Source organism: Gossypium hirsutum, chromosome D01 (genome assembly GCF_007990345.1).
Source record: "Gossypium hirsutum isolate 1008001.06 chromosome D01, Gossypium_hirsutum_v2.1, whole genome shotgun sequence".
Lineage (NCBI taxonomy): Eukaryota > Viridiplantae > Streptophyta > Magnoliopsida > Malvales > Malvaceae > Gossypium > Gossypium hirsutum.
Genome location: NC_053437.1, coordinates 7,879,562 through 7,905,876, shown reverse-complemented (window position 1 = coordinate 7,905,876; position 26,315 = coordinate 7,879,562). Strand labels below are relative to the sequence as shown.

Genomic DNA, 26,315 nt, shown 5'->3' with positions numbered 1-26,315 from the left:
AGAATGTGAAACTCTTTGGTCTCCTACACCATTCCCAGTGTGTCATATCAAATGCTCATGCACAATTGCAAAATTTTCTTCTCCGAGAAAACCTTTTCTTATCACTCGGTGATCATTGCTTGTTTGTTCATTGAAGCTTTGTCACCAACACGACATCTTGTCATTTTGTTCAATCAATGTTTTTGACAACAAAATCCAAAGAGAAAGTCTTAATTTAAACTTTTCCTTCTTATTTTTCCATCCTTTAAACTTGGTGCGTTCTAAACAATAGTCCTATTTCAGGTTCCTTTATTATTTAGAAACTTTTAGAGTAATATGCAAAACTTCCATTGCAAAAGTATTATTAGTCTATTAATCATTATTCTAATGCAACATACTTGCAAAAGATCATAACGATAGATAAAATAGAATTGATTTGAGAGCATAGCTCGAAATGAATAAATTATCAAGGATAGCAAGAATAAAAAGAAGAATTGATTGGAACATGTATCTTGGAAAAGAAAGAAGTATTCTAAGAATACCAAATTCAATAATATGAGAATTGGGTGCCCCAGATATCACAGCTTGAGCTTTTTTGTACAAACTTTCTGAAGACCATTCTGAGTTTGACATGTGTTTAGGAGATCTACATTGCTTTGTCGATGCCCCAAGATGTCGCCTACCCTTTCTTGTTGATTTAGGTATAACAAGATCACCACATACCCCAATCTGATCAAAATTTGAATTGCTCTGATCACCTCATGCCCTATTCTGATCAATATTTGAGCCGCCCTTTTCGGGTTTTCAACTCAAATCCCCTTTGGCCTAAGATGCCCTTTGCGGGTTTTCCCCTTAGCCTCTCCATTTTTCATTTTTCACTTTTCATTTTTTTACTCAAAGTGCCCTTTGCGAGTTTTCACCTTGGTCCTTTATTCTTCTTTAAATGATGTATTTCTTGACTGGATCCGAGTTTATAGGATTAGCAATCTCACTCTAGATCAGTACACCTCTAAAAATGGTCATCTTTACATCATAGGAACATTCCCGGTTTGGCATTCATTTCCCTCTAGAATCCTTTCGTTGAGGAAGGATCTTCTTTCAACATCCAGCCCTCTTATGGAATTCTTTAGGACGACCTTGTTTGTCATGGGCTCGTATCATCTATTTTTGGTACATCTGACCTTGATGAATAGCTTTTAAACCTTTTCCTAGGGCCAACTGATCATATCGCGATTAGATCCCTTCAACAAGAAATGAGGGGATTTCAATAGGTAAAACTTCCTCAATCCTGTAAACCAAAAAGAGAGGTGTTAACCCAATACAGATGTTTGACAACCAATGAGGGCAAATAGTAATTTCCCATGCCAGTCCTTGTTCACCTTTAGGTAATTCAGTGACAAAACGTGGTATCTGCTTCTGAATTGATTTCAGACCTTAGTTATCGTGCTATCATTTAAGTCTAATGCATTTTTCAATGTCATCCTCTCTAAAATTCTGTATCGGTATAGGATGACCTTGATCCATGAAGTAGCCTCACAAAAAATAAAGCAATGCCCATTAGAAGTCTTCAATAATGGTGATGTCCATGCCCCATTTCGCTCAAAATTTGAGTCACCCTTTTTGGGTTTTCAACTCAAATCCACCTTTGGTCAAAGCGCCCTTTGCGGGTTTTCGCCTTGACCTCTCCTTTTTCTTTTCTTTTTCCTTTTCTCTTTTTTTTTCTTTTTCTCTTATTTTTGACTTTGATTGATCTTTTTTTCTTTTTTTCTTTTGACTTTGATTTTTCTTTTTTTTTCTTTTCCTTATTTTTGCCCTTTTTTTTAGAATCTAAACTCATAGGGTTAGGCAAGTCCTTGTTATCCCTTTCAAAGGATCTTCTTTGATCAGATTTCCTTCATAGAACCTTCTGGGGCAAAACTACAATAGAAAGCTTTTGATCTCCCTCTTTAATCAGGATAAAATCCCATAGAACTTGAAGAGATGGAAGCTCAACTTCAAATGGGCAAAGCTATGCTGAGTCAACGAGAAAGGCATTTGCCCTGACAAAGAATCGCATCGTTCACTGCAAATTTCTGAAAACGTGCTGCTGTGCAGATTTTATTATCAGCGATTAATTCGGGCATATCCTGGTATGATCATACAAAGACATCTTTGAACTCTAGAGGTAACTCAACAAGGTCTTGCTTCGTCTTTACGGTTAAGTCAATTCTAATATTCACCAAGCTCACAATTTTTAATGATTCCTTGATAGGTAGAATGTGTCTATCTTCTTGTTCCACCCTCCTTAACAAGTCTGGAGATAAGCTACGATCTATGTCATTTCCAAAGTCATGAGATCCATCTAAACACATGCCTCGCTCAAGTGGAAAATCTGAGTTTGCAGCAGTTTCATTCATGTCATTGATACCTAAGGACTCATAATAAGTACCAAAGAATATACAAAAGAATGTATAAATTTATGAATAATTATTTATATAATATGATTATGAATGAATGAATGATGTGGGAGAAAATCCAAAAGAATGAAATAATCAGAAATAATTATTCAAAAAGAATGAAAGAATATTGGCTCAAAAAGGAATGCAAAGATGTATTTTATTAGAATAATGACCTTCAGACATTAGCCTATTTCACAAAGGAATTTCTATCACTTTTAGGCTAAAAACAATAAAAATGTTCTGAACATTACTCTAAATAAGCTCTAAAAACTACAAGGATTTCTTCTGCAGTCCAATCGCTTAGAATGCTCCCAAATTTATAAGGGCGGGTCATCTAACAAGTTTCCTTTTCAATTCTGTCCTCATATATGCCATTGATGTGAACACTTGCCAACATTGCTTCATACATCGCATTCATCCCATTATCAATATGATTGGGTAGATGGCTTTCTGCACTAGATGAGTCACCCAACTTGACAATACCCATGTTGATGAATTTTTCGACTAGCTTCTTGAAGGCAATGCAATTCTCTATTGAATGCCCCGTAATTACAGCATGGTAGTCGCATTGTGCTTTCGCGTCGTACCATTTGGGGTACGGAGGCTATAAAGGGGTCAAGTAATGAGGAGCAACAACATGCGCATCGAACAAGCTTTGATACAGCTCCTTATATGACATCGGAATTGGTGTGAACTGGAGCTTTTCAGTACCTGGTTTCACTCCAGATTCTTGCTTTAAAGGGCTCTGATGGCTGGTGGTTTCTGTCTTTGGCCTGCCCACAGTGATTGGTTTTGAGTGGCCCTTGTTACGTCCGCCTGCATTATCCCTTTTATTCCCCTTTTTCCCTGGGACCTTTATAGTATCTGGGTACTCTACCCTCATCTGCTTTTTTTCTTCTAGATTAGCAATAGGATTAGCTAAATTATTCCTCAAATTGGATCCTGGACCTGTCAGGTAATTCACTGGTGTCGATGTACCAGTCTGATAATATTGGGATCCGATAGTAAAGAGTACCCCTTGTGGGCGCCCATCTGGCTGGACCTGGACACTTGTCGGAGTACAATCTAAGGAATAGGCAAGATCCTCATTATCAACCCCAAAGTAAACCACCGAGTCTTTCATTTCTTTTGACTTTCCAGCTAGCAATCGGTTGAACTTGCTCATCATGGTTCTCCGTAATTCTAGCATTTGATCTCTCATCTCCTGTTGAAATTCAGTCAATTGCTCCTGTATCTGCATTTGCATTCGCTCTAATTTTTCCAACCTTCGTTCCATTTTTCTAACCTTTGCTTGGATACCGTAAGAGTGTTGGGTTGGTTGGTTTTCCAGGTTAGCTGAAATAAATTTATTCAATTAGACTCTTTTAATGGATTTTAATGCATGTAATGCAAATGCATGAAATGAATGCCTAAAGAGACATTGAATCTAATTCAATTATATTTAGAAAACTTTTCTAGAAAGCAAATTCCTTTATATAAAGCAGAGGCATGTACGGTTTCGCCCTTATATTCTAAGAGACAATATCGATCTTTTTCTTTATCTGCACGTTTGAGGTAATCTCGCCAATAGATGCCATTGCCAGCTCCTTTTCTTGATCTTGGTCGCGATCCACCATCTACCCATCTTCGTAAGGCTCGTCAGCTTCACTAAGGGTGTTGGAACGTCGAAGGCTCTCAGACGATCGCCTTGAATCCTCAGGCCACGAAGCAAGGCCACGAACTCTTTCATCGCTCTTCTTGTGTTTCTCAAAATATAGTCAGGCAAGCGTATTGTCTTCCACTTTATCAAGGAACCCGTATTCCATGACAAGCTTTCTAAGTTAGTAATCAAACTTGAATCAATATCTCCTTCCTAAGATGAAAATGCAATTCAATCTCAGTCAAAACATGACAAGAGAGGTTAGTAGGAAACATAAACAAGCAAGGAAAACAAAAGTACCTAGTCGGGTAACCACTAGGGATTTGAAGTAGTTCTACCTAGGGTGGGATCCTAAGGTGCTCTACATGTGGTTTAATTCTAAAGTAAAGGTACCCGAACCAGCAGATTCCTCGATTCTCACCCATTATAGGCTCATGCGGATCGAGTTCAATTCAGGGGGATACATGTCCCTATGGCCATGCGGAGATGAAAATCTCACAAAGACATAGGTACGGATGTATCCCGGAAGCGATTCACTATCCTATGCGGAGGTGAAAACCTCACGAAGGCGTAGTTTCTCACTCCCACTTAAAAGATGTGACCAACGACCATGCAATGCAATGTGCAGAGATATAAAAATTTAGAATACGAAACATGATGAAAACCATAACTCAAAACAAATGAAATGCAATGAGAGGATCGTAAATTTAAATCAGATTTTCAACTTTCAACAAAAAGAAAAGAAATAATCAACTCGTGGCTTGACTCTCTTGAATCTTACTTCTCCAGTGGAGTCGCCAAGCTGTTTACACCATTTTTTGGATGAAAACGGGGTCGACTTGGGTTTTAAAAAAAGAAAACGAAAATGGGAGTCGCCATCGATCCTTTTTGATGAGGTGTGATTGGGTCACCTTGAAAAGTGGTTGTTTTTAATAAACAATTTAGCTTTATTAAAACAACAAGTTTGGTCCATGAAATTTAGAAAAACGGGTTCGGGAGTCGGTTACGTACGAGGAAGGATTAGCACCCTCGTAACGCCCAAAATTGGTACCTAGTTGATTAGTTAATGTCTTAATGTCGAAAATTGAAAACTTTGAAGAATTTTAAAAACGCGATCCTTGTATTAAAATGCAAATTTTGGGGAAAGGAATCATATTTCACGTTAATCGAGAAAGAGAATCATATCCAGTAAGTTAGGACACAATGTCTCGAATTCCCGATACGTAAAAAATGTTTATTTTTTAGCTATCTCGGATTTTAAAAAAATGAATCACAACCAGTAAGTTAGGACGTGATTTTTTTAAATCCTGAGATCATTTAAAACTTGAGTTTGAAAAGATTCGTGCATTTAGATTTATCATGAAAATCGAAACCCAGTAACTTAGGGTACGATCTTCTCGAATCTAAACACGAAATGCCATTTTTAAAACAAATTTTGTTATATCGAGTAAAATAAAACACGAAAATCATAGTAAAAAAATGTGAAAGCAAATTACATTGTTGTTATGCATGGTAAAATCATAATGCACACAAAAATATAAAAATAATACGGACAATAATAAAAATAAAATAAAGAAAAAGAATGAATCGATAATATGTGAAATAATAAACCGTAACATATAAATAAGATGCATAAATACGTATAAATATTATAAAAAGATATGTAGATAAATATGTACATGTGAGATATATAAAAATAAGTTAAAAATATATATAAAGGAAACTATATTTCAATATACAAAATATATTCATGAGAAAAAGAAAGAAAAAGTATATAGATATGCATATAAAAAAGTATTTATATATTAAATAAATTATAAAGAAAAAGGTATACGTGTATGTATATTTAAGCTATTATATAATAATATGATAAGTAATAATAATAATAATAATAATAATAATAAAATTGCTAAAAAAGGGACTAAACCGAAGTAAAAGCCAAAAATTCGGGGCGAAATCGAAATAAAAAAGGAGAAAAGGGACTAAATTGTAACGCGCGCTGAAAGAAGGAGGACCAACAGGGAAATAATCCCGTCCCTCCAAAATGCATAGCTTCAAAGCGGACCAGATTGTAAAGAAAAAAATATTGCATGGCGAAATTAAAAAACAAAAAGAACTTGATTGCAAAATCATTAAAGAGCAGAAGGGCTGAAAACGGAATTAGCCCTTCCGCTCAAAAACACGCGGATCTTGGCCTAGAGCGGGTCGGGTAGATCGGGTCGGCTCCTAAACGGCGTCGTTTTGGCGCCTGGAGCTAGGGCCTAAAACGGCGTCGTTTTATTCTTTTATAAATCAAATTTTTTTTAAAAGCTTCATTATCTGCTTCCCCCTAAAAAAACAACTTTCAGTCAAAAAAAAACCTCTCCCCTTTAGTTCATAACCCGACCAATGGCCACCGTGCCGGATACCAGTCGCCGGCGTCGGCGCCGCCGCGCACGGTGGCCGGCGAATGCAAAAAAACTTATTTTTTTATCTCGACCCCCTAAGTTAGGATCTAGCCTCAAAACAACCGAAAATAAAGGGGAAAGGGCCGCTATGCCTCTCTTCAATCTGTTCCGTCACCGGAGAAGGAGCCTCCGACGGCGAGAAGACGGAGCGAGTCCCTGTGAGTTCCTTTTTCCCTTTTCTTTTTGTTTTTGTATATAAAATAAAAAATAAATAAAAATAGGAGTAAAATAACCTAAGTAAATACCTAAACAGAAAATATATCTTCTTGAAAATGTTGTATTTTATTTCTTGAATGTTTGTGAAAAAGAGACCTTTTACAGATGCAAAGATTGGTTTTTTAAAACCGATTCCCCCCTCTGTTAGATCTGTTTGAATGGCTTTTAAATAGCCATTTTACAATTTTTCTATTGTTTCTACTGCTGTTTTGTCCTTTTTTGCTTGCGTGTTTGCAGGTGGAGCAGGTGAGGACAATGGGCGATGGTGACTAACGTTCGGCGGTGGCGGCTGGTAGGTTAAGTGTCAGAAGACCTAGGGTTAGGGTTGCTGTTTGTTTTTCTGATTTGGGCTATTTGGGTAGTTGGGTTATTGGGCCGGTTGTAATTGGGTAGAGGGTTTGGGTTAAGTTTGTTTTAATTTTGGGTCTGCTGTTTTGTTTTGGGTTTTGCTGGTATGGGCCTGTTTTGTTTGTTTAGGCCCGGGCGAAATTGGGCTTGTACATATATAATTATACTTAATTAATTAAGTTAATTAAACATTAATCATTAATTAATTTAATCTAAAGACATTTTAACATCACATCCCACCATCGTATATTTGAAGTTGGTCTATCAACTGTTTTAGTCTTATGGATAATCGCTATTTAAGTCCCCAAGTATTTTCCTAATTAAAAATTTATAGCGAATTTAATTCTTAAGTCTTAATTAACCAGAATTTTGAATAAATTATTTAATCCAATTTCAATTCATTTATACACTAACTCCGTAAATATCCCTATTTAATATTTACGGACTCGGTTGATGAAAATAGAGTCTCGAAATCGTATTTTTTGATACCACTATAAATCAAGTACTTATTATAAGTCGGGCCAAGCTTAAAAAAATATAAAATCCAACCTTGCCTATTAACGCCTCTAATGTGCATAAAGAAAAAGAAAAGAGCTATAATTATTTTGTGTGAAAAATAAGTAGTAAATTTTAATGCACTCATTTATTGCTTTTGCCAGCCAAATTTCTTGATATTTCATTTTCGATACTTTTCTTTCAACTACAATATGATAACTTTGAAATTATCAATAAACATATCTTAGTGAATGGACTTGATGTCAGTCAATATTTCTATCATTTGAGAAGAATTATATAATAATTAATTAATAGCCAAAATTTTATAAAAATTAGATATTAATTTGAAAATTAAATAATAATTTATTAACTGCACTAGTGCTTGACTCAGTCACCGTTGCATCAAGCATTAAAGACATTATTACAAAAGTTGATTAAGTCTTATTTTGGTTAACGTTGGTATTGTCATTGTTACTAGTACACGAAAACGTGAATTTGAGCACACTAAAATGTATTTATCCTCCCATTTAAGAATTGAGGAATGATTATAAATAATTCTAAGCATTGTATAAAAAAATATTGTTGAAATGCCTATTGTATACTTATGAAACCAATATTATTGATCTAAATGATGACTTAGATAACAACATTGAACAACTCCAACTATTATTCAGGGGTCAAAAAGAATCACTTAAGATCTTAGTGGAGATATCAATGATAATATTAGAATTAGAGAGAGACCAAGCACTATATCAAATTCTACATACAATGGCATAACTAGTGGTGCTTTTAGAAAAAAATGTCGCCATGTATTACTTTTAACCGCTGCGTTTCAAAGTAACACACCACCCATTGTGACAAAAGTTGCGACGTTTACTGTATAAAACGTCACTAATTTCAAGTTTCATCACCTGCTTCACAACAATTTCATGTGAATATTTTGGCACCATAAATATAGTGACATTTATACTAAAATTCGCCGCAAAAAGTCTTGGATTAATGGCATTTTTTTTATATAAAATTTTCCAAGTGAAGGGAAAAGGAAGAAATATGGATATAGACTATAGTACTTATTGTTTCATTTATCTTTTAAATCTGATATAAGATTAATTGGGATCAATAATACAATATGATAAAAAAAATGTGTTTTTTCTGCTATTATAAAATAAAAAAGGCTTAGTTCAGAATTTATGTAACACCCGAACACCCCAGAATTTATGTAACACCTCAAAAATCCCACCCCACCAACCAAACACCACTTCGTCCATCCAACACACCACATTAGGGCTATGGTAGGCTCGTCCACCTTGCGCACCATATAGAACCATAATAGGTTCATCCTACATACTACAATGTGGAACTATGCCACTTGAGAAACTGTATTTAGCTGAGCTGATATACGTATAGGATAGTACGGTAAACTGCTGTACAAAAGTATCGCAGTTAAAGCTACTAAGTCTATCTTCCTTCTCTTCATAACCAGATCCTAAAATTTTCATGCTATGCAACAATGCACACATTACACTGACAACATACAGAAACGAATATTAACATTTCCAGTTGAACAGATTCAGATTGGATTACACTTGTATTCTAATATTCAGTTACAACAACAATAATAAAATCATACTTATTCATCACATAAATGAGCAATAAAATTAAAGCCTATAAACACACATATACATGAACCAAACTAAATCGAATCCCAAACATATTTACCGAGGCTTGACTGAGGGTCGGATTACATAGAAACATAAAACAGACAGTTTATGACTCAAAACAAAAATTCTACAAAATAGGGCCACATGGCCATGTGCCCCAATCGTGTGGAAATGTCTAGGCCGTTTAGAGGCCTACACGCCCATGTGGAGGAGACACATGCCCGTGTGACCAATTTACATGGTCGTATGAGTTGCCCGTGAAACTCACTGTCCAAAAGTGCCAAAAATGAAAAACAGAGGAGACATGACCGTATGGAGATCTCACACACCCGTGTGGGGACACATGCCTGTGTGGCCAGGTCATGTGGTACCAAAAATCATCAAAAACCTTAAATTCCCAATTACACACGGTCGTGTGGACCGCCTGTGTACAGCACACGACCGTGTGGACCGCCCGTGTATAACACAGGCTTCTGTGGCCACCCGTGTGGTCATGAAACCACGTCGAAACAACTTGAAAATCATGCTTTTGATGTCAAAATGATCCCCAACCCTTGGTAACCCAGAATTATGCCAAAACATAAAGAATTTCATGCAATTCAGTAACAATATGATACTTCAAATAACCAATTTTAGAAACACACAAGACATTATCGAATTCCACCGCAACTCGATACCGAAGTTAAACCATTTCATAACACACACCTTAGAACACGATGTCAAGCACCAAGAACCGATCGATTCACTCTCACCAAACTGTTCAGAAACCTCAATTTCACACATAAACTTAAACTATAAGAATTTCAATTAACAAATAATAGAAATAGAATCAATTCTATCATAAACCCTCATGAGCAAAACCTATTCGCTTCACCTTCGATAAAACGAAACACACGAGGATGATCAGCCTTGACAGACAACACATAACTTAAGTGTAAAACGGACAAAACAAGAAATCAAAAGAACTGAAATTTGGGGAAAGAACCAAAAAATAACAGAGAGAACAAAAAAAAAGGGAAATGGAAAAGAACGTGAAACTAAAAAACCTCCTCTTTCAAATTTTAAAAGTAAACCTTTAAAAATTAAAAACCATAACCAAAACCAATTAATTCCTCAAAACACACATGAGGACTTGAACCCAAAATATAAAGGTAAACTAACACATTCACCACCACTGAACCAACAAGCTTATTTTGACATTATAACGCGAAAATCCACTCAATTGCTTGACCTATTCAATGACCCTAACCACAACCTCAAAACTTCTAACCTCAAATTCCGGGGTATTACAATTTAGCTCTTAAAGCATATCTGTTTGTTTGTTTTTTTACTTTAGTACCTTTTTTTTTTGGTTTCAATTTGGTACTTAAAGTATCAATTTCCTCTATTTTCGGTTCATTTTACAACGAACGTTAAAAAAACTGTTAGACAACTTTGACCAATGAAAAAGTGCCACGTGGCATGTTTTGGTCAATGAAAAAATTTCACATGACAATTAGTTTTGTTTAAAATAAAAACATTAAATTAAATTAAAAATAGAAAGTTATAATATTAAATATTTAAATATGAAAAAAACATTTTTTATTTGGATCAATTGTTGACCGACATTGAAAAAGTAGAACCTTCGATAAACCAAAATAATGGAGATAAATGTGTTTGAGAAACTTTCTAAAATCCAAAAATGAAAGTTTTATAAAATTTCTAATGGAAAAAGTAGGAGCTTAGACAAAAACTTGGGAAAAGAATTGGAGCTTAATAGGTTGTTAAGATTAATCCATGGGTTTTCGCTTAGTTCCCAAAGTTAGCACCACATATTAGAGTCTTCTTTGGGTTGGTGTAGACCAAACTTGTTGAGGTGCTTCAAGAGGCTTGACTCGATCTGCATGACTTAAGGGTAAGCTAAGGGGCATCGGATTTGACATTTTAATTGTTCTTTGATACTTAAGTTAATTAAGGATTCATTACTATGGAGAGAGTAAAAGTATATTAACTTAGTGAAGAAGATAAAGATGAGAGACAAGTAATACCTCATGGTCCTATGATTGGTCCTCAAGCTTGCTTTTTTATTTAGTATTGGTGTAAGAAGTGATCCCACATTGTACGAGTTAGTAATGCTTAACAATTAATATATTTGTCCTTATTATCATGGTCTAACAAGTCATTTGAAACTTGGGGTGGATGTTGCTATCTTTCATTAACAAAATTGAAATGTAACTAAAATCAAATAATTGCAAAGTAGAAATTGATACATCAACTATACAATAAGAGCCTATTTTCCTTCTAAAAGAATTGTTGTAGAAAATGATTTTCTTTTCTTGAGATCCTTCAATATTTGATAAGTAAATTTGAAGTTTAATTAAGGCGGGTTTTTAAATGGAGGGTAAAGTTTTTCTAGTGTCGTTGTCTTCATCTACAAGGTTAGGACCCAAAAATGCATTGACCTCCTTACTACTGAACCCAACAAGTATCAGTGCCATCAAATCATATTTTCATATATTATAATATGATAAGAAAGATTAAAATCAAATCATTAGAAATAAGAAATTAATATATCAACTATAAAATAAAAGTCTATTTTCTTTCTAAAAGAGTTGTTGTTGAACAAGATTTTTTTTCATGAGATCCTTTAATATTTGATCATTAAATTTGAAGTTGAATTGAATTGGGTTCTTAAATGGAGGTTAAAGTTTTTTTGAAATTGTTTTCTTTATCTACAAGGTTCAAATCCAAAAAAGTATTCAACTCCTTACTACTAGACCCAACAAATATCAATGACATCGCACAAATTATATTTTTATAGATTGTATATAATTAAACATAAATTTGATCCTCAAATTTTCTCCTTACATCTTAAATTCATAAAGTTCATCACTAATAATATTTCTATTTTTCCCAGTGAGAATAATAAAAGTGACAACCGCTAAAAATTTGATTTTTGTATGGAAATACGGGCCATAAAAAGATAGAAGGTAGCTGATTGAGTCTTTAATTCGATTGGTATGGATATTATTTTCAATGTAAAAGAATGTAAGTTCGAGTGCGCTGAAGTGCATTATCCTTATGAGTAGGGAGGGACTATAGGTAGTTCTAAACATTGTGTAAAAAAACAGATATAATCAGAACTTATAATAAAATTATTAAAAAAAAAACAGAAATAAGCTATAACCTATTGCCTGCCGTGGAAATTTCTTCAGTCCTCCCTTTGTCAATTTTGCTAGTTTTATAGAGTGAATAATAATTTATTATCAAACTATCTTTGAACAGTAGCCACAACACACTTGAGATATCGACCTATAAATAGCAGTCGAAAGAAAAGCCATGCTTCACACAAACTACCTACTATTAATAACAACAATATACCCCCCAAAATGAAAGCATTATTAGTGATGGTATGCATTCTCCTGGCTTCCACTCTTTTTATCCCTACTTTCACCATTGCTCGACATCTGGGGGAGAAGGGTAAGTAATCACATCAACAAGTTTATTACTTCTATAGAAATCTCCAATTTTATTTTATATAATCAAGCAATATATTTACATGTATACGCATACAATAACTAGTCAAATTATTATTAAATAGTTTTGAATTTGAGTGTTTTGCATGTCTGATTATATTGATTTTTTTTTATAACTTATCTAGAAGGATAAGTCACATTTCCAACAAATTTAACACTTTTATTCTATTTTTCATTTATTTTCCATCTTAAAGCAATATATATAACATTAGTATAGTAAAGTTGAATCACAATCAAATAATGTTAAACATTATATGGATAAGAACTTGGATGTGTTGTGTTGATTATTCAATTCTATTAAGTTTTTTTTACATATGGATGGTTTTAATTATATATAGGCTAAAAGTATATAAGCACTTGAACTTTTGCGAAAAAATCAACAAGCCCCTCCGTAAAAAGTGTATACAATTAAACCTTCAAATTCTCAAATTGCATCAATTAAGTCCTTTGATCATCTTTAACCGTTACAGTATTGATGTGACCATCAATAGCGCTCACATGGCGCTCCATGTCAATGACAGTTGCTGACGTCAACAAAATAAAAATAAAAAATTTTTTGAAAAATAAAAAATTCAAAAAAAGTAAAAAAAAATTACTAGAATGACCTGGACAAATGCTTGCCCAATTTGATTTTGACTTAAAATTTTTAAAAAATTATAAATTTTATGTTTTAAAATTATAAATAAATAAATAAATAATATTATTAAAATTTATCAAAATTATAAATAAAAATTTGATGCAATTTGAAAGTTTGAAGACTTAATTGAGTACGTTTTCTGCGGAGGGCTTAATTGATTTTTTTGCAAAAGTTCAAGGGCTTATATACCTTTATCCGCTTATATAGCACTTTAGCCTTATATTTATATAAAATGGGAAATATATGGCTGTTAATTTTGCAGACATCAATGATCCACCAGTGTTTACCACTGCTACGGCGGGTGAACATAATGAACCTCGAAATTGTGGCCGTGGAAAGTCTTATAAATACTGCGGACCTGGAACTCCTTCTATGAACTCACCCTGTTTTTATAGCCACAACTGCTAAGAGTAGCCAACTAAACCTTGAATGTAATGGGCAAGCTATAGGATCCATTGGCGAAATTGTAATGCGAATATATAAAAACCAGATCATGAAGTTGCATTACCTGCCCATGATTTGTGTTTTTTTCAAGACTATTATGTAGTTTGTTTCATCATATGTAGTGTGTCTGCAATAACGAGTTATCATGAGCTCATCATCATTGGCTTCCTAAGGCTTTCAATTACCATCCCATGTATCGAAATCAAAGTCTTCCTCTGGAAGAGTTTCTTTTGATAATTCAAGCTACCTCCAAACTGCTTGTACGTTCATGTGATGTTTGATTTTGGAGTTGCTTTGTTATAAATTTCAACCTTCCTATCTTTCTAGTATTTTTATTAGGTAAGCTACATGAAGTTCATGAGAGTATTTTTATTTTGATCACTCAATTAAAAATTTTTTATTCAATTATTAACGTTTTTGAAATTTGAATTTTTGGTCCTTCTACCATTTAAGTTGGTATCACAAGTTTGATATGAGTTTTTCTATATAGTCTAAGAGTAGCCTTAGGTGGGTTTAGATGGGCGATTGAGTGCAGTGCGGTGCGTTTAGCTTACTTTTTGTCTCACGTTACAGTATCGCTACAGTATCTAATTTTACCGCCACCGCTGTTTTTACACTAACCGCAGATAAACGCACTGGCCATCCAAACTCACCCTTAGAATGATAAGCTCATAATCATAACCTCAAAATATGTACTACAAAATCGTGGTTAGAATCTGGACTACAGATATCACTGCAGATTACAAACGTGACTGCAGAATCTTGATACAATCGTGACTGAAGAAACTAGACTATAGACGTGACTGTAGATCGTGCCTACAGAATTTGGACTATAGAATCATCGCTACTGTGCTACAGAATCGTAATTGCAGATGGACTACGAAATTTTGATTGCAAAATCTGTGCTACAGACGCGATTGTAAAGTATATTGGAAAAGCTGTAGGAAACCCAAATATGAAGGTAGCTTTAAGAAACCCAAAAACGGAGGATGCTTCAAGAAAGTCATAAATGGAGACCAAATGTGCTTGGTAAACTTCATGGAAACCAAAGATAAAAAACTTTAAGAAATAAAAAATGGCTCTAATAAACCCGAAATATAGAGATGAATGTGCTTGGGAAGCTAAATAAAACCCGAAGATGAAAGCTTTAAGAAACCCAAAAATCAAGTTTAAAGGTAGAAGCTTCAATAAGCCCAAAAAATAGAGATTCATTGAATTTGCTTAGAAAACTTTTTGAACCCAAAGATGAGAAATTTAAGAAACTCTTTTGTAGGAACTTTCAATAAACCAAACAATGGAGATAAATGTGTTTGGGAAACTTTATGAAACCCAAATATGAAAGTTTTATGGAACTAAAAATGGAGGAACTTTCGATAAACCAAAAAGATGGAGATAAATGTATTTGTGAAATTTTATGAAACTGAAATCTCCATTGGAAAAAGTATGAACTTGTCAAAAACTTCAAAAATATTTTTGAAGCTTATCGAGTTGGGAAGATTAAGCCATGGATTTTCGCTTCGTTCTCAAAGGTAGCCCCAAATATTAGTCTTCTTTGAATTGTTGTAAATCAGGCTTGTTGAGGTGCTTCAAGGGGTTTGACTCGATCTGCACGACTCAAGGGTAAATTAAATGATACGAGTCACAAAAGCCCAAATTCTTGAAGGCGAGGCCCAATAAGCAAATTCCCAGCCCAATCAAGAAATCCATCCATACTTAGTTGAAAATCAGGCCAAATTGTCAAAGTGGCCCAAGTTGTAAAGTTTTATTTTTATTTTTATTTATTTATTTATTTATTTACTTAGTTTAAATTTTTATGTCAATATTCAGTCCAAGAGTCCCAGATAAAATGACCTTTGACCGAATTTCCATATTAAAATAATTAGGAGTTTTTTTATTTTAGTTTTCTAATTAGATTAGGACTAGTTATAAGGCCTATTTAAAGGCATGGCTGTCCACCTTGTTAAACACTTATCATTATTATTAAAATTTCAGATTTGTTAAGAGCAGAATTTTCTTTGAGTTTTCTCCAAGATTTCTCTCTTGAGTTTTCTTTAGAAGTTGTTTTAACAATCTTGTGATTGTGGGAGCCATCTTCAACCTTCTTCTTGCCATTGATATTCTTTGGAGGGGAGATTAGAGCCGTTTGAAGGGAGTTGTGAGATCTTTCGAGATTTCAAGGCTTCTTAGGACTTATCTTTTAATTTCTTACTGTCAATTCTTTCTTTATTTCTGCTTGTGCCGAATCTTTATCTAATTTATTTTCTGTTCTTATTGTGTTTTCAGCCTTTTTCTATCTTAAGGAATTAGCCCAAAATCCCCAATTTCTAGGGTTCTTGCCGATTCATCCATACTCTTTTTGGGAGAAATTAGATTGCCGAAATTTGGGGAAAACTATCTGGGTGTTCAATTGGGCAGAATCGCAATCTCTTCTAGGGTTTCAAGATTCCTTATTAACACTTATTTCTATTCTCTATTTGATTCTTTACTGTTTTGGGGATTTTATTTCAGATCTGAAAATTCAAAAATCTAATATTTTAATTTTCTGTTTCGTTTCAGATCTAATTGTTTAGGGTTTTCGTAGGAGTTTCTCGTGACTTGGCAACTCGATCTTGGTCCGCGCGCAACCCCGTATCATTTGGTATCAGATTTTGGGCGTTTTGGGTGTTCTTGGTTGATTTCTAAACTGATCTCTATTTTTTAAATTACAAACAGCAGTTTTACCCAGAAAAATTTTCGAAAAAAATTCATTTGAGTGGGTAAACGTTTTCTGATTGATCTGAAATTTTACATACATATTTTTGGCACTGTTATTGAATAAAAAAAATATTTTATTGCAAAAAAATAAGTCGAAAAAGTCAAAAAATTGAAAAAATACGAAATCCAATAAAAAATTAAAAAAATATTCAGCGGGTTGAATTTGGTGCCCAAATTTTCCAGATCAAAAATTCAATATTTGAAGACATTCCAGATTTAATTTTGTGATTTTTGAGATCGGGAACACCTCGAACGAAGTTGTCAAGTTACTCCGCAGTTTTTCGGGTTTTCTGTTTTCAACAATTTTTATTGATTCTTAGCTGTAGGTTTTCATTTGTTTGCTTTTTATTCTCCCTTTACAATATCTAACACCTTCTTGTTTTTTGTGTTAGTAGGATTTAAACGTGTGCCCAATTCTTCCTCGGTGCAACACGAATCAATTGGTGTCTCGTCAGTTTTTGGCATCCTAGTGCAAATTAGGATTCTTTGGTAGTTTGGTTCACACTCTCTAATTGGTTGATATAAACTCTGATAAAGAACTCACAAGATTGAATTCGACCTCATTGAGAATTTGATTTTTCTTTTTGAGTGATTAATGGTGAAGTTTGATAACTTTTATTTTTGAGTGTTGAGTGTTTATTTTTTACAGGTTTTGAAGATGTCTAAAGGTGATAATAATGATGCACTTATGAAAGTCCAACAACAGTTAGACAGACATACTGCTGCAATCACACAAATAAATGCTACACTTCAAGCATTGAATACTACTTTGAATAAGGTACGAGTGAATCAAAAACATCAATATCGAGATCCAATTAAGGAAGATAGGGATAACCAGCCCCATAGGTGCAACCCTAGAATGGATGATGATTGTCATGATCATGGACAATCATCTTTGGCAAAACCAAAGAGCGAGCAGCAACGAGAACATCTCTTTCATACTCGCTGCCACGTACAAGGTAAGCTTTGTAGAGTTATTATTGATGGTGAAAGTTGCTCGAACATAGCCAGCACGACGATGGTGGAAAAGCTTTGCTTAACCACTACCAAGCATCCACAACCTTATCAACTACAAGGGCTTAGCAACGAAGGCCAATTTAGGGTCACTCAACAAGTGCGCATCGCCTTTTCTATCGGTAAGTATCAAGACGAAGTTGTGTGCGACGTAATGCCTATTCAAGCCTGCCATTTGTTGCTAGGAGAACCGTGGCAACTAGATCGAAAAGTCACTCACGATGGTCGTACCAATAGGTATTCTTTCAAGCATCAAGGAAAGAAACTCACCTTAGTGCCGCTCACTCTAGAACAAGTCCATGAGGACCAAATCAAACTGAAAAATTCTGTTAAAACAAGTGAGGAAAAAGAAAAAGAGAATGAAAAAGAGCAAAAAGAGATTGAGAGTGAAAAAGAAATTGAAGAAAGAAGAGAAAATGAATTAGAAAAAGAAACAAAAGAAAAAGACGTGGAAAGGGTAGTGAGGAATGTTTCCACTAACCAAGATATGAATTTTTCTTGTGTTGCTACTTTTCAGGTTCCCGAAAGATCGAAAGATAACTTTCAACTTCAATACCTCTCAAATGAAAGACGCTTTCATACGATCAACTTAAGCAAAGATGAAATCACACTACATGATCCCGAAGGTAAGCGAGGTAAGGAAATTTTAGAAACCGAGTCCAGTGCAGATTTGAAAATTATTGATAAAACTTTTGGTGACTTAGTTCTTAAAAGATCCCCTCATTTTGATCTGATTAATTGTTACTCTTCGATTGTGGTTGATAAAGTCATTACGAAAAGAAGCGTGATTTGTTATTCTCTTGATTTACCTTGTGTAAAATCCTCGAATTTGTCCAAATCTGTTTTGGAGAATAAGGTAACGAAATTTTCCAAATTGTTTTCAATTTATATTCGTGCCTTAAACAGCTTATGTGGTTGTACATGAAGTTTGAGTTCCATTTGACAAAGGTTAACTCAACAACGGAGATTCGACTACACTATGCCCCCGATGAGCGAAGGTTTGTTTTAAATGAAAAAGGTAAAATCGACCCTTATTCTTCTGCTTATTGAGGTAAGATGCTTGAAACCTTTGAAACACTTTTGTACTCCTCGGATAGTGATAAAGATCGTGTTGATGAACACTTAGATCGAAACGTGCTTGACTGTCCTATTTTATTTATTGATGATCTATCTGTTTTGATGGTTGATAAAAAGATTCTTGTTTTTGATAATGCATGTGTGAGTGAATCTATAGACCGTCGATTAATGCATGGTATGATTATGCAACTCTGTGAACCATGTGAATCTTTTCAAATACCTACTTGTGACGATTATGTTTACCATTTGATTTATTACTCGCAATTTATTCATGGTTTGTGGGAACAATGTGAGACGACTGAATGCCTTAAAACATGTCCATCTTTGTTTCAAATATTTGACGAGGCAGTGGTGAGTAAATTAGATTGTTTGCATGGTAATCTGAATCTGTCCATTCACATGCGTTATACCTGTTCTATTATGCTTATGATTGGACTACAAGCTTATTTCCGTTGCTATTTACTATCTCATGGCTATTCTTCTCAGTGGACTCAATTGCCATTAGTCCCGTTTGATAGAGGAAAGTCGAGTTCATTTGATTTTTTAGATTCGAGGACGAATCTTTTTGAGGAAGGGGGGAATGATACGAGTCACAAAAGCCCAAATTCTTGAAGGCGAGGCCCAATAAGCAAATTCCCAGCCCAATCAAGAAATCCATCCATACTTAGTTGAAAATCAGGCCAAATTGTCAAAGTGGCCCAAGTTGTAAAGTTTTATTTTTATTTTTATTTATTTATTTATTTATTTACTTAGTTTAAATTTTTATGTCAATATTCAGTCCAAGAGTCCCAAATAAAATGACCTTTGACCGAATTTCCATATTAAAATAATTAGGAGTTTTTTTTATTTTAGTTTTCTAATTAGATTAGGACTAGTTATAAGGCCTATTTAAAGGCATGGCTGTCCACCTTGTTAAACACTTATCATTATTATTAAAATTTCAGATTTGTTGAGAGCAGAATTTTCTTTGAGTTTTCTCCAAGATTTCTCTCTTGAGTTTTCTTTAGAAGTTGTTTTAACAATCTTGTGATTGTGGGAGCCATCTTCAACCTTCTTCTTGCCATTGATATTCTTTGGAGGGGAGATTAGAGCCGTTTGAAGGGAGTTGTGAGATCTTTCGAGATTTCAAGGCTTCTTAGGACTTATCTTTTAATTTCTTACTGTCAATTCTTTCTTTATTTCTGCTTGTGCCGAATCTTTATCTAATTTATTTTCTGTTCTTATTGTGTTTTCAGCCTTTTTCTATCTTAAGGAATTAGCCCAAAAATCCCCAATTTCTAGGGTTCTTGCCGATTCATCCATACTCTTTTTGGGAGAAATTAGATTGCCGAAATTTGGGGAAAACTATCTGGGTGTTCAATTAGGCAGAATCGCAATCTCTTCTAGGGTTTCAAGATTCCTTATTAACACTTATTTCTATTCTCTATTTGATTCTTTACTGTTTTGGGGATTTTATTTCAGATCTGAAAATTTAAAAATCTAATATTTTAATTTTCTGTTTCGTTTCAGATCTAATTGTTTAGAGTTTTCGTAGGAGTTTCTCGTGACTTGGCAACTCGATCTTGGTCCGCGCGCAACCCCGTATCATTAAGGGGTGTCGGTTTTGACACTTTGATTGTTCTCCATAATTATGGAGAGAGTAAAAGTATATAACTTAATGAAAAAGGTAAAGATGAGAGATAAGTAATACCTCATAGTCCTATGTTTGCTTCTTATTTGTTGTTGGTATAGTACTCGGTAATTAATATATTTGTCCATATTATCATGATCTGACATACAACCTTTGAGACTTAGGGTGAATGTTGCTATCTTTCATTGACAAAATTGAATTGTAGTTAAAATTAAATAGTTGCATATTAAAAGTTGATATCAACTGTATAATAAGAGCCATCAAATAAATTATATTTTCATATATTATAAATATTATAAGAAAAATTAAAATCAAATCATTAGAAATTAAAAATCAATTTATCAAGTGTATAATAAAAGTCTATTTTCTTTCTAAAATAATTGTTGTTGAACAAGATTTTTTTCATTAAATTGAGTTCTGAAATAGAGGGTAAAATTTTTTTGGTATTGGTTTTTTCATCCATAAAATCCAAACCTAAAAACACATCAAACTCTTTATTACTAGACCCAATAAATATAAATGCAATCCAACAAATTATATTTTTATACCTTATATGTCAGTAAACATAAATTTTACGAATAAATTTTCTCCTTACCTGTTCAATCCATAAAGTCCATCACTAACAATGTTTCTAATTTTCCAAGTGAGAGAATAATGAAAGCGACAACAGCTACAAATTTGATTTGTGTGTGGAAATATGGGTCATAAAAAGACAGAAAGTGAAACTGAAAGGGACAATAGCTATTACCCATTGCCTGCCGTGGAAATTTCTTCAGTCCTCCCTTTGTCAATTTTGCTAGTTTTATAGAGTGAATAATAATTTATTAACAAATTATCTTTGAAAAGTAGCCACAACACACTTGAGATATCGACCTATAAATAGTAGTCGAAAGAAGGGCCATCCTTAACACAAACTACCTACTATTAACAACAACAATATACCCCCCAAAATGAAAGCATTATTAGTGATGGTATGCATTCTCCTGGCTTCCAATCTCTTTATCCCTACTTCAACCATGGCTCGACAACTGGTGGCGAAGGGTACGTAATTACATCAACAAGTTTATGACTTCCAATTTTATGAATGGTTTTAATTATATATACAACACAGAATTATGTGGCTGTTAATTTTGCAGACATCAATGATCGACCAGTGTTTAACACTCCTAGGAGGAATAAACCTGCTGTACCATGTGGCCGTGGAATGCCTTATAAATCCTGCATACAACCTCCCACGAAGCAGCCCTGTATACCCACGTATAATCGACACTGCCATTAATTTCCACCTCAACCTTGAATGTGCTGGAGAAGCTAAAGGAATAGGATCCATTGGCGAATTTGTAATGGAATATATATAAACATATGCAGATAATAAATGAGTTGGCAAACCAGATCATGAAGTTGCATTAGTTGACCATGATTTGTGTTCTTTTAAGACTATGTACTTCGTTTTACAATGTAGTGCGGCTGCAATAACTAGTTCTCTTGAGCTCTTCTTCATGGCTTCTTACGACTTTTAATAACTAGTAATCAAGATTCAATCAAGAACATGATGGTTTCATTAATCCACTAATCAGTTCACACAAATTCTATATGATGGGATTCAATATTATACCCTCAAGATTTCTACCAACAATGTCAAACTCTCGCTAAGTAAAATTTTTAAACAAGGTATTTTCATATTATAAATATCAGAGAAATACCCGCACCTTACTGTACATGATATTATAATATTTGATTTGATAATTTGTAATAAAGAAATAATAAATAAGTAAAATAATTCAAATATTTAGTAATTCTTATATGATATATCATATAATCTCATTATAGGTTCTGGTCATATCTATTCTTTTTTACACAATACCTAAAACTGTCCATAGCCCCTCTCCAACCCTTAAATAGGAAGATAATACACTTTAACGCACTTGAACCCACGTCTTCCTACACTGGCAACAATGCTTATGCCAATCGAGGTAATACTTAATCGACTTTCAACATCATTAATTAGACATAAAAATTTCGAATCCAATATATGAAAAATATTATAAATAGGCAAATTTATTAAAAAGTACGTAAAAATTTATCAATGTGCCAAATTTTTTATTAAAATAATATATATTGAATATGATTAATTATGATTATTGAACAAAAGCTAACAAGTAGATTCAAGACTAAGGTAGTCAGAACCGTATCGGTGGATATACTATTTTTATCTTGGTATTGGTATGTACCGGTACTTGCATATTTCGGTGTATCGTTATGGGTTTATCGATGTTTTAAAATATTCACATATATATATAGCATCATTTTTAGTTTCTTAATAAATTATATATACATTTAAATATTTTCCATATATATAATTATAGTCTAACTTTTTAGTTTCTTAATAAATATAAAAAATAAATTATATATTATATATACATGTAAATATATCTCAATTACATCCATATAAATATATTTATTTATAAATAAATTTTAAAATTTTTAATTATGTACAATAATTTAATTTAATAGCTTTTAATTTTAAATATAAATATAGGAATTTAAAATAGTTAAGATAAAAAAAATTAAAAATTAATTTAAACTATCAAAAATTTGTATACACTTATATAAGTTGGTATTGACTGAAACGGAACGAAACACATCGAAATGACAGAAACACAACGAAATTTTAATTGAAATAGAACAAACATTATTTGAATACCAGTTTAAGATCAAAACGATACATATCGGTTGGTTCGACCAGTTCCAATACAGTACTGACTACCATGTTCATGACACAAAAGAAATATTGTAACAGGGACGACTTTACCACGCTTATCTATTTATGCTATTTTCATACTATATTTATATTTGTGTTATTTTCGTGGGTTCAAAATATTATAAATATATTTCTACATGCTAACAATTTGTTGTATATAGGGCGGATCGAATAGGTGTTGGTAGGGCCCGACTCTTCTTAAAATAATTTTTTTATCCTTTTTATAGTTTATAAAATTTTAAATTAATAATAGTAAAATTATACTTTGCTCCCTAAAAATAATAAAAATTTAATTTAATCTTTAAAAAATTATAAAAATATAAATATTAAAATAATAATATTACATTTTTATTATCGTAAAAACATACCACTTAAGCATGCATCCATAAAAAAAAAATTTTGATTTCGCCCTAATTGTTTATAATTTTTTACGTGCTTTTGAATACATGATTTGTTTAAGTTAATTTTGCATCATATTTTGTGTTGCATAAGCTATCGTAGAACTCAATTTATAGAATGATCCGTGTGTTGGTATTATGTTGTATCTAAATTCATTTGCATAATTTTTAATAATGAGTCAATTTAAAGAATATATTCATAATATGTTGGTATTTTTCTTTCATATATTTAAATTGTTATGAGTTTTTATAAGCTTCAATTCGTCATATGTATTTTAATTAAATAATATTATTTTTATACCATTTCATATTTTATTTCTTTTTTTATATAATTTACTTTAGCAAGAGTTGTTTTTTTATTTAAAAAATTCATTATAGGTTCTGATCATATCTGCTCTTTTTGACATAATGTCTAGAATTATCCATAGCCCCTCCCTAGCCCATAATTAAGAGGATAATACACTTCAGCACACTCGAACTCATGTCGTCTTACATTGACAACAATTCTCATGTCAACTTATTATTCTTATAACGGCACAAAATTCTCTCTTTATTGAATGACATAACTTTACTAATATGTATGATTTTTTTAAATATATATTTTTAATAATTTACTATATTTTTATAGAACACTTATCAATTTCTAATTATGTTTGTAAAATTCAAAAACTCTACCGACAGAGTATCAAATATTTTCTAATTTTTCCAAACGTAATAAGATAAAAGAGGTAAAGGAAAAACATATCCTAAATTTTAATGCACTCATTAATTGCTTTTGCTACCCAAATTTCATAATCTTTCGTTTTCGAAAGTTACGTTTCAACAAGCATATGATAACTATGAAATGGTCAATAAAATGTACACTTTTAATTAATGCCTCATCCACTTGCTTTATAGTAGACTTGAGGTCAACCCAAATTTATTTAATAATTATTAATTAATAGCCAAAAATCTATGGAAATTTCTTTTGTGCAGTTATTGCCTGTCTTGGAAATTTCCTCAGTCCTCCCTTTGTAAATTTTGTTGGTTTTATCTAACATTCCGTAATTTTTTAGAGTTCCACAGAAAATTTCTGATCATAATTTTTTTGGTTAAAATGTCTAATAAATTCCTGTATTTTTATAAATTTAAACTTTAATGCTTTGATTTTATATTTTTCAGATTTTAAAATTTAAGTCCAATTATAAATACTATTAAAATTATTTTGTTAAATTAAAGTTTATTACAACACAGTTTTTTGTTTAATTTCAAAATATCATGCTAACAAATTTAACAAAAAAAGTTAATAGCGTTAACAATTTGACTAGAAATTTGAAATTTAAAAAGTAAAGAGACTAAATTTGTAAAAATAAAAATATAGGGATTGAATTCTAACTTAGTGAAAAATACAGAGATTGATGACATAGTTTAACTTTTTTTTTTTAAATGCAACGTTAAGATTTATAGATGGATTTAGGATTTTATAATTTTATATTCAATTAGTTTTTAAAAGTACAGTAATATACACAAATTTTATGTACCAAATTATATATTAAATCAAAATTCATATGTAATTTTGATATTTATCACAAAATTTATTAAAACAAATATAAAATTTCTTAAAAATTAGTAGCTTGGATTTGGCCGTAAGTCCATTGGAAATTACAGACCATGAGGGCATCATTACCCTTTTATTATAAAGTGAATAATAATTTATTTGTCCAAACTTGATCAAATTACGAGTATTTTTTATCTATTTTATAATTTAAATTTAGTTTTATTTAAATTAGAATGATATTCAGGTAAACCCTCTCAAATTTCGACAATAACGACTTTAAAATTTAAATTTAATTTAAATATCTGAAAAATAAACTTCACCTTCACTTTTTCGTTGTAGTTGGTATCAAATTATCTTTGAAAAAGAAGTAGGCCCAAACTATCCAACTCATTAATAAATAAATAAAAGTATGATTAGTGATACTATGCATTCTCATGGCTTCCACTCTCTTTATATATATATATATAGTTAAATTACAATCAAATAACATTTAACGTTATCAACGTTATATAGATAAGAACTTTGATGTATTGTGTTGGATTATCCATTCATTTAATTATATATAAGCTAAAACGTATATGAACCTTTTAACTTTGACGAAAAAATTAATTAAGTTTTTTAATGAAAAACGTATATAATAAGTAAATTTTCAAATTGTATCAATTAAATTTTTTGATTATCTTTAATCGTTATAATTCTGATGTGGCCGTTAACGATGTTGACATGCTACTCCAATCAATGACAATTGCAGAAATCAACAAAATAAAAAAAAAACAAAATTTTTTAAAAATTAAAAGTTAAATTTTCATTAAAATGAACCTAGATAAATGGTTGTCCAGTTTCATTTATACTTAAATTTTTTTTAAAATTTTTTTTAAAACTTATAAAAAATCGTTTTAAATTTTGTTTTTTATAAATTTTTAAAATTTTATTAAATTTTATCAAAATATTAAATAAAGTTCAAAAAAATATTTTAGAAAATATATATAAATAAATTTTGGAGTTAACTTTTAAATGATTTTTATTAATTTTTATTTTTTTTGAATTTTAATATTTTTATAAATTTTAATAATGTTTTAAAAATTTATAAAACTTAAATAAAATAAATTTTCTATAATTTTGAAAAAAAAATTCAGTCTAAAACGAATCTGGACAATTGGTTGTCTAGGCTCACTCTAGTATAAAAATTAATTTTTATAATTTTTTATAGATCCTGCTTGCCTACACCATCTCCTCCTAAGAAGAAGCCCCGTCTACCCAAGTATAACCGAAACTGCCATTAGTTTTCACCTCAACCTTAAATGTGGTGGAAAAGCTATAGGATC

General features: G+C 32.2%; 2 long non-coding RNA genes across 2 annotated transcripts; both read left to right on the top strand.

The window, feature by feature from the left end:
- The first annotated feature begins 12,547 nt into the window (after positions 1–12,547).
- Positions 12,548–14,086, top strand: LOC107917582 (uncharacterized). Its single transcript, XR_001689758.2, has 2 exons — positions 12,548–12,682; positions 13,638–14,086. It is a non-coding gene; the product is annotated as an uncharacterized lncRNA (long non-coding RNA).
- Positions 14,087–21,123: 7,037 nt separating this feature from the next.
- Positions 21,124–21,783, top strand: LOC107917101 (uncharacterized). The gene is made up of 2 exons (XR_001689700.2): positions 21,124–21,335; positions 21,431–21,783. It is a non-coding gene; the product is annotated as an uncharacterized lncRNA (long non-coding RNA).
- Positions 21,784–26,315: the final 4,532 nt, after the last annotated feature.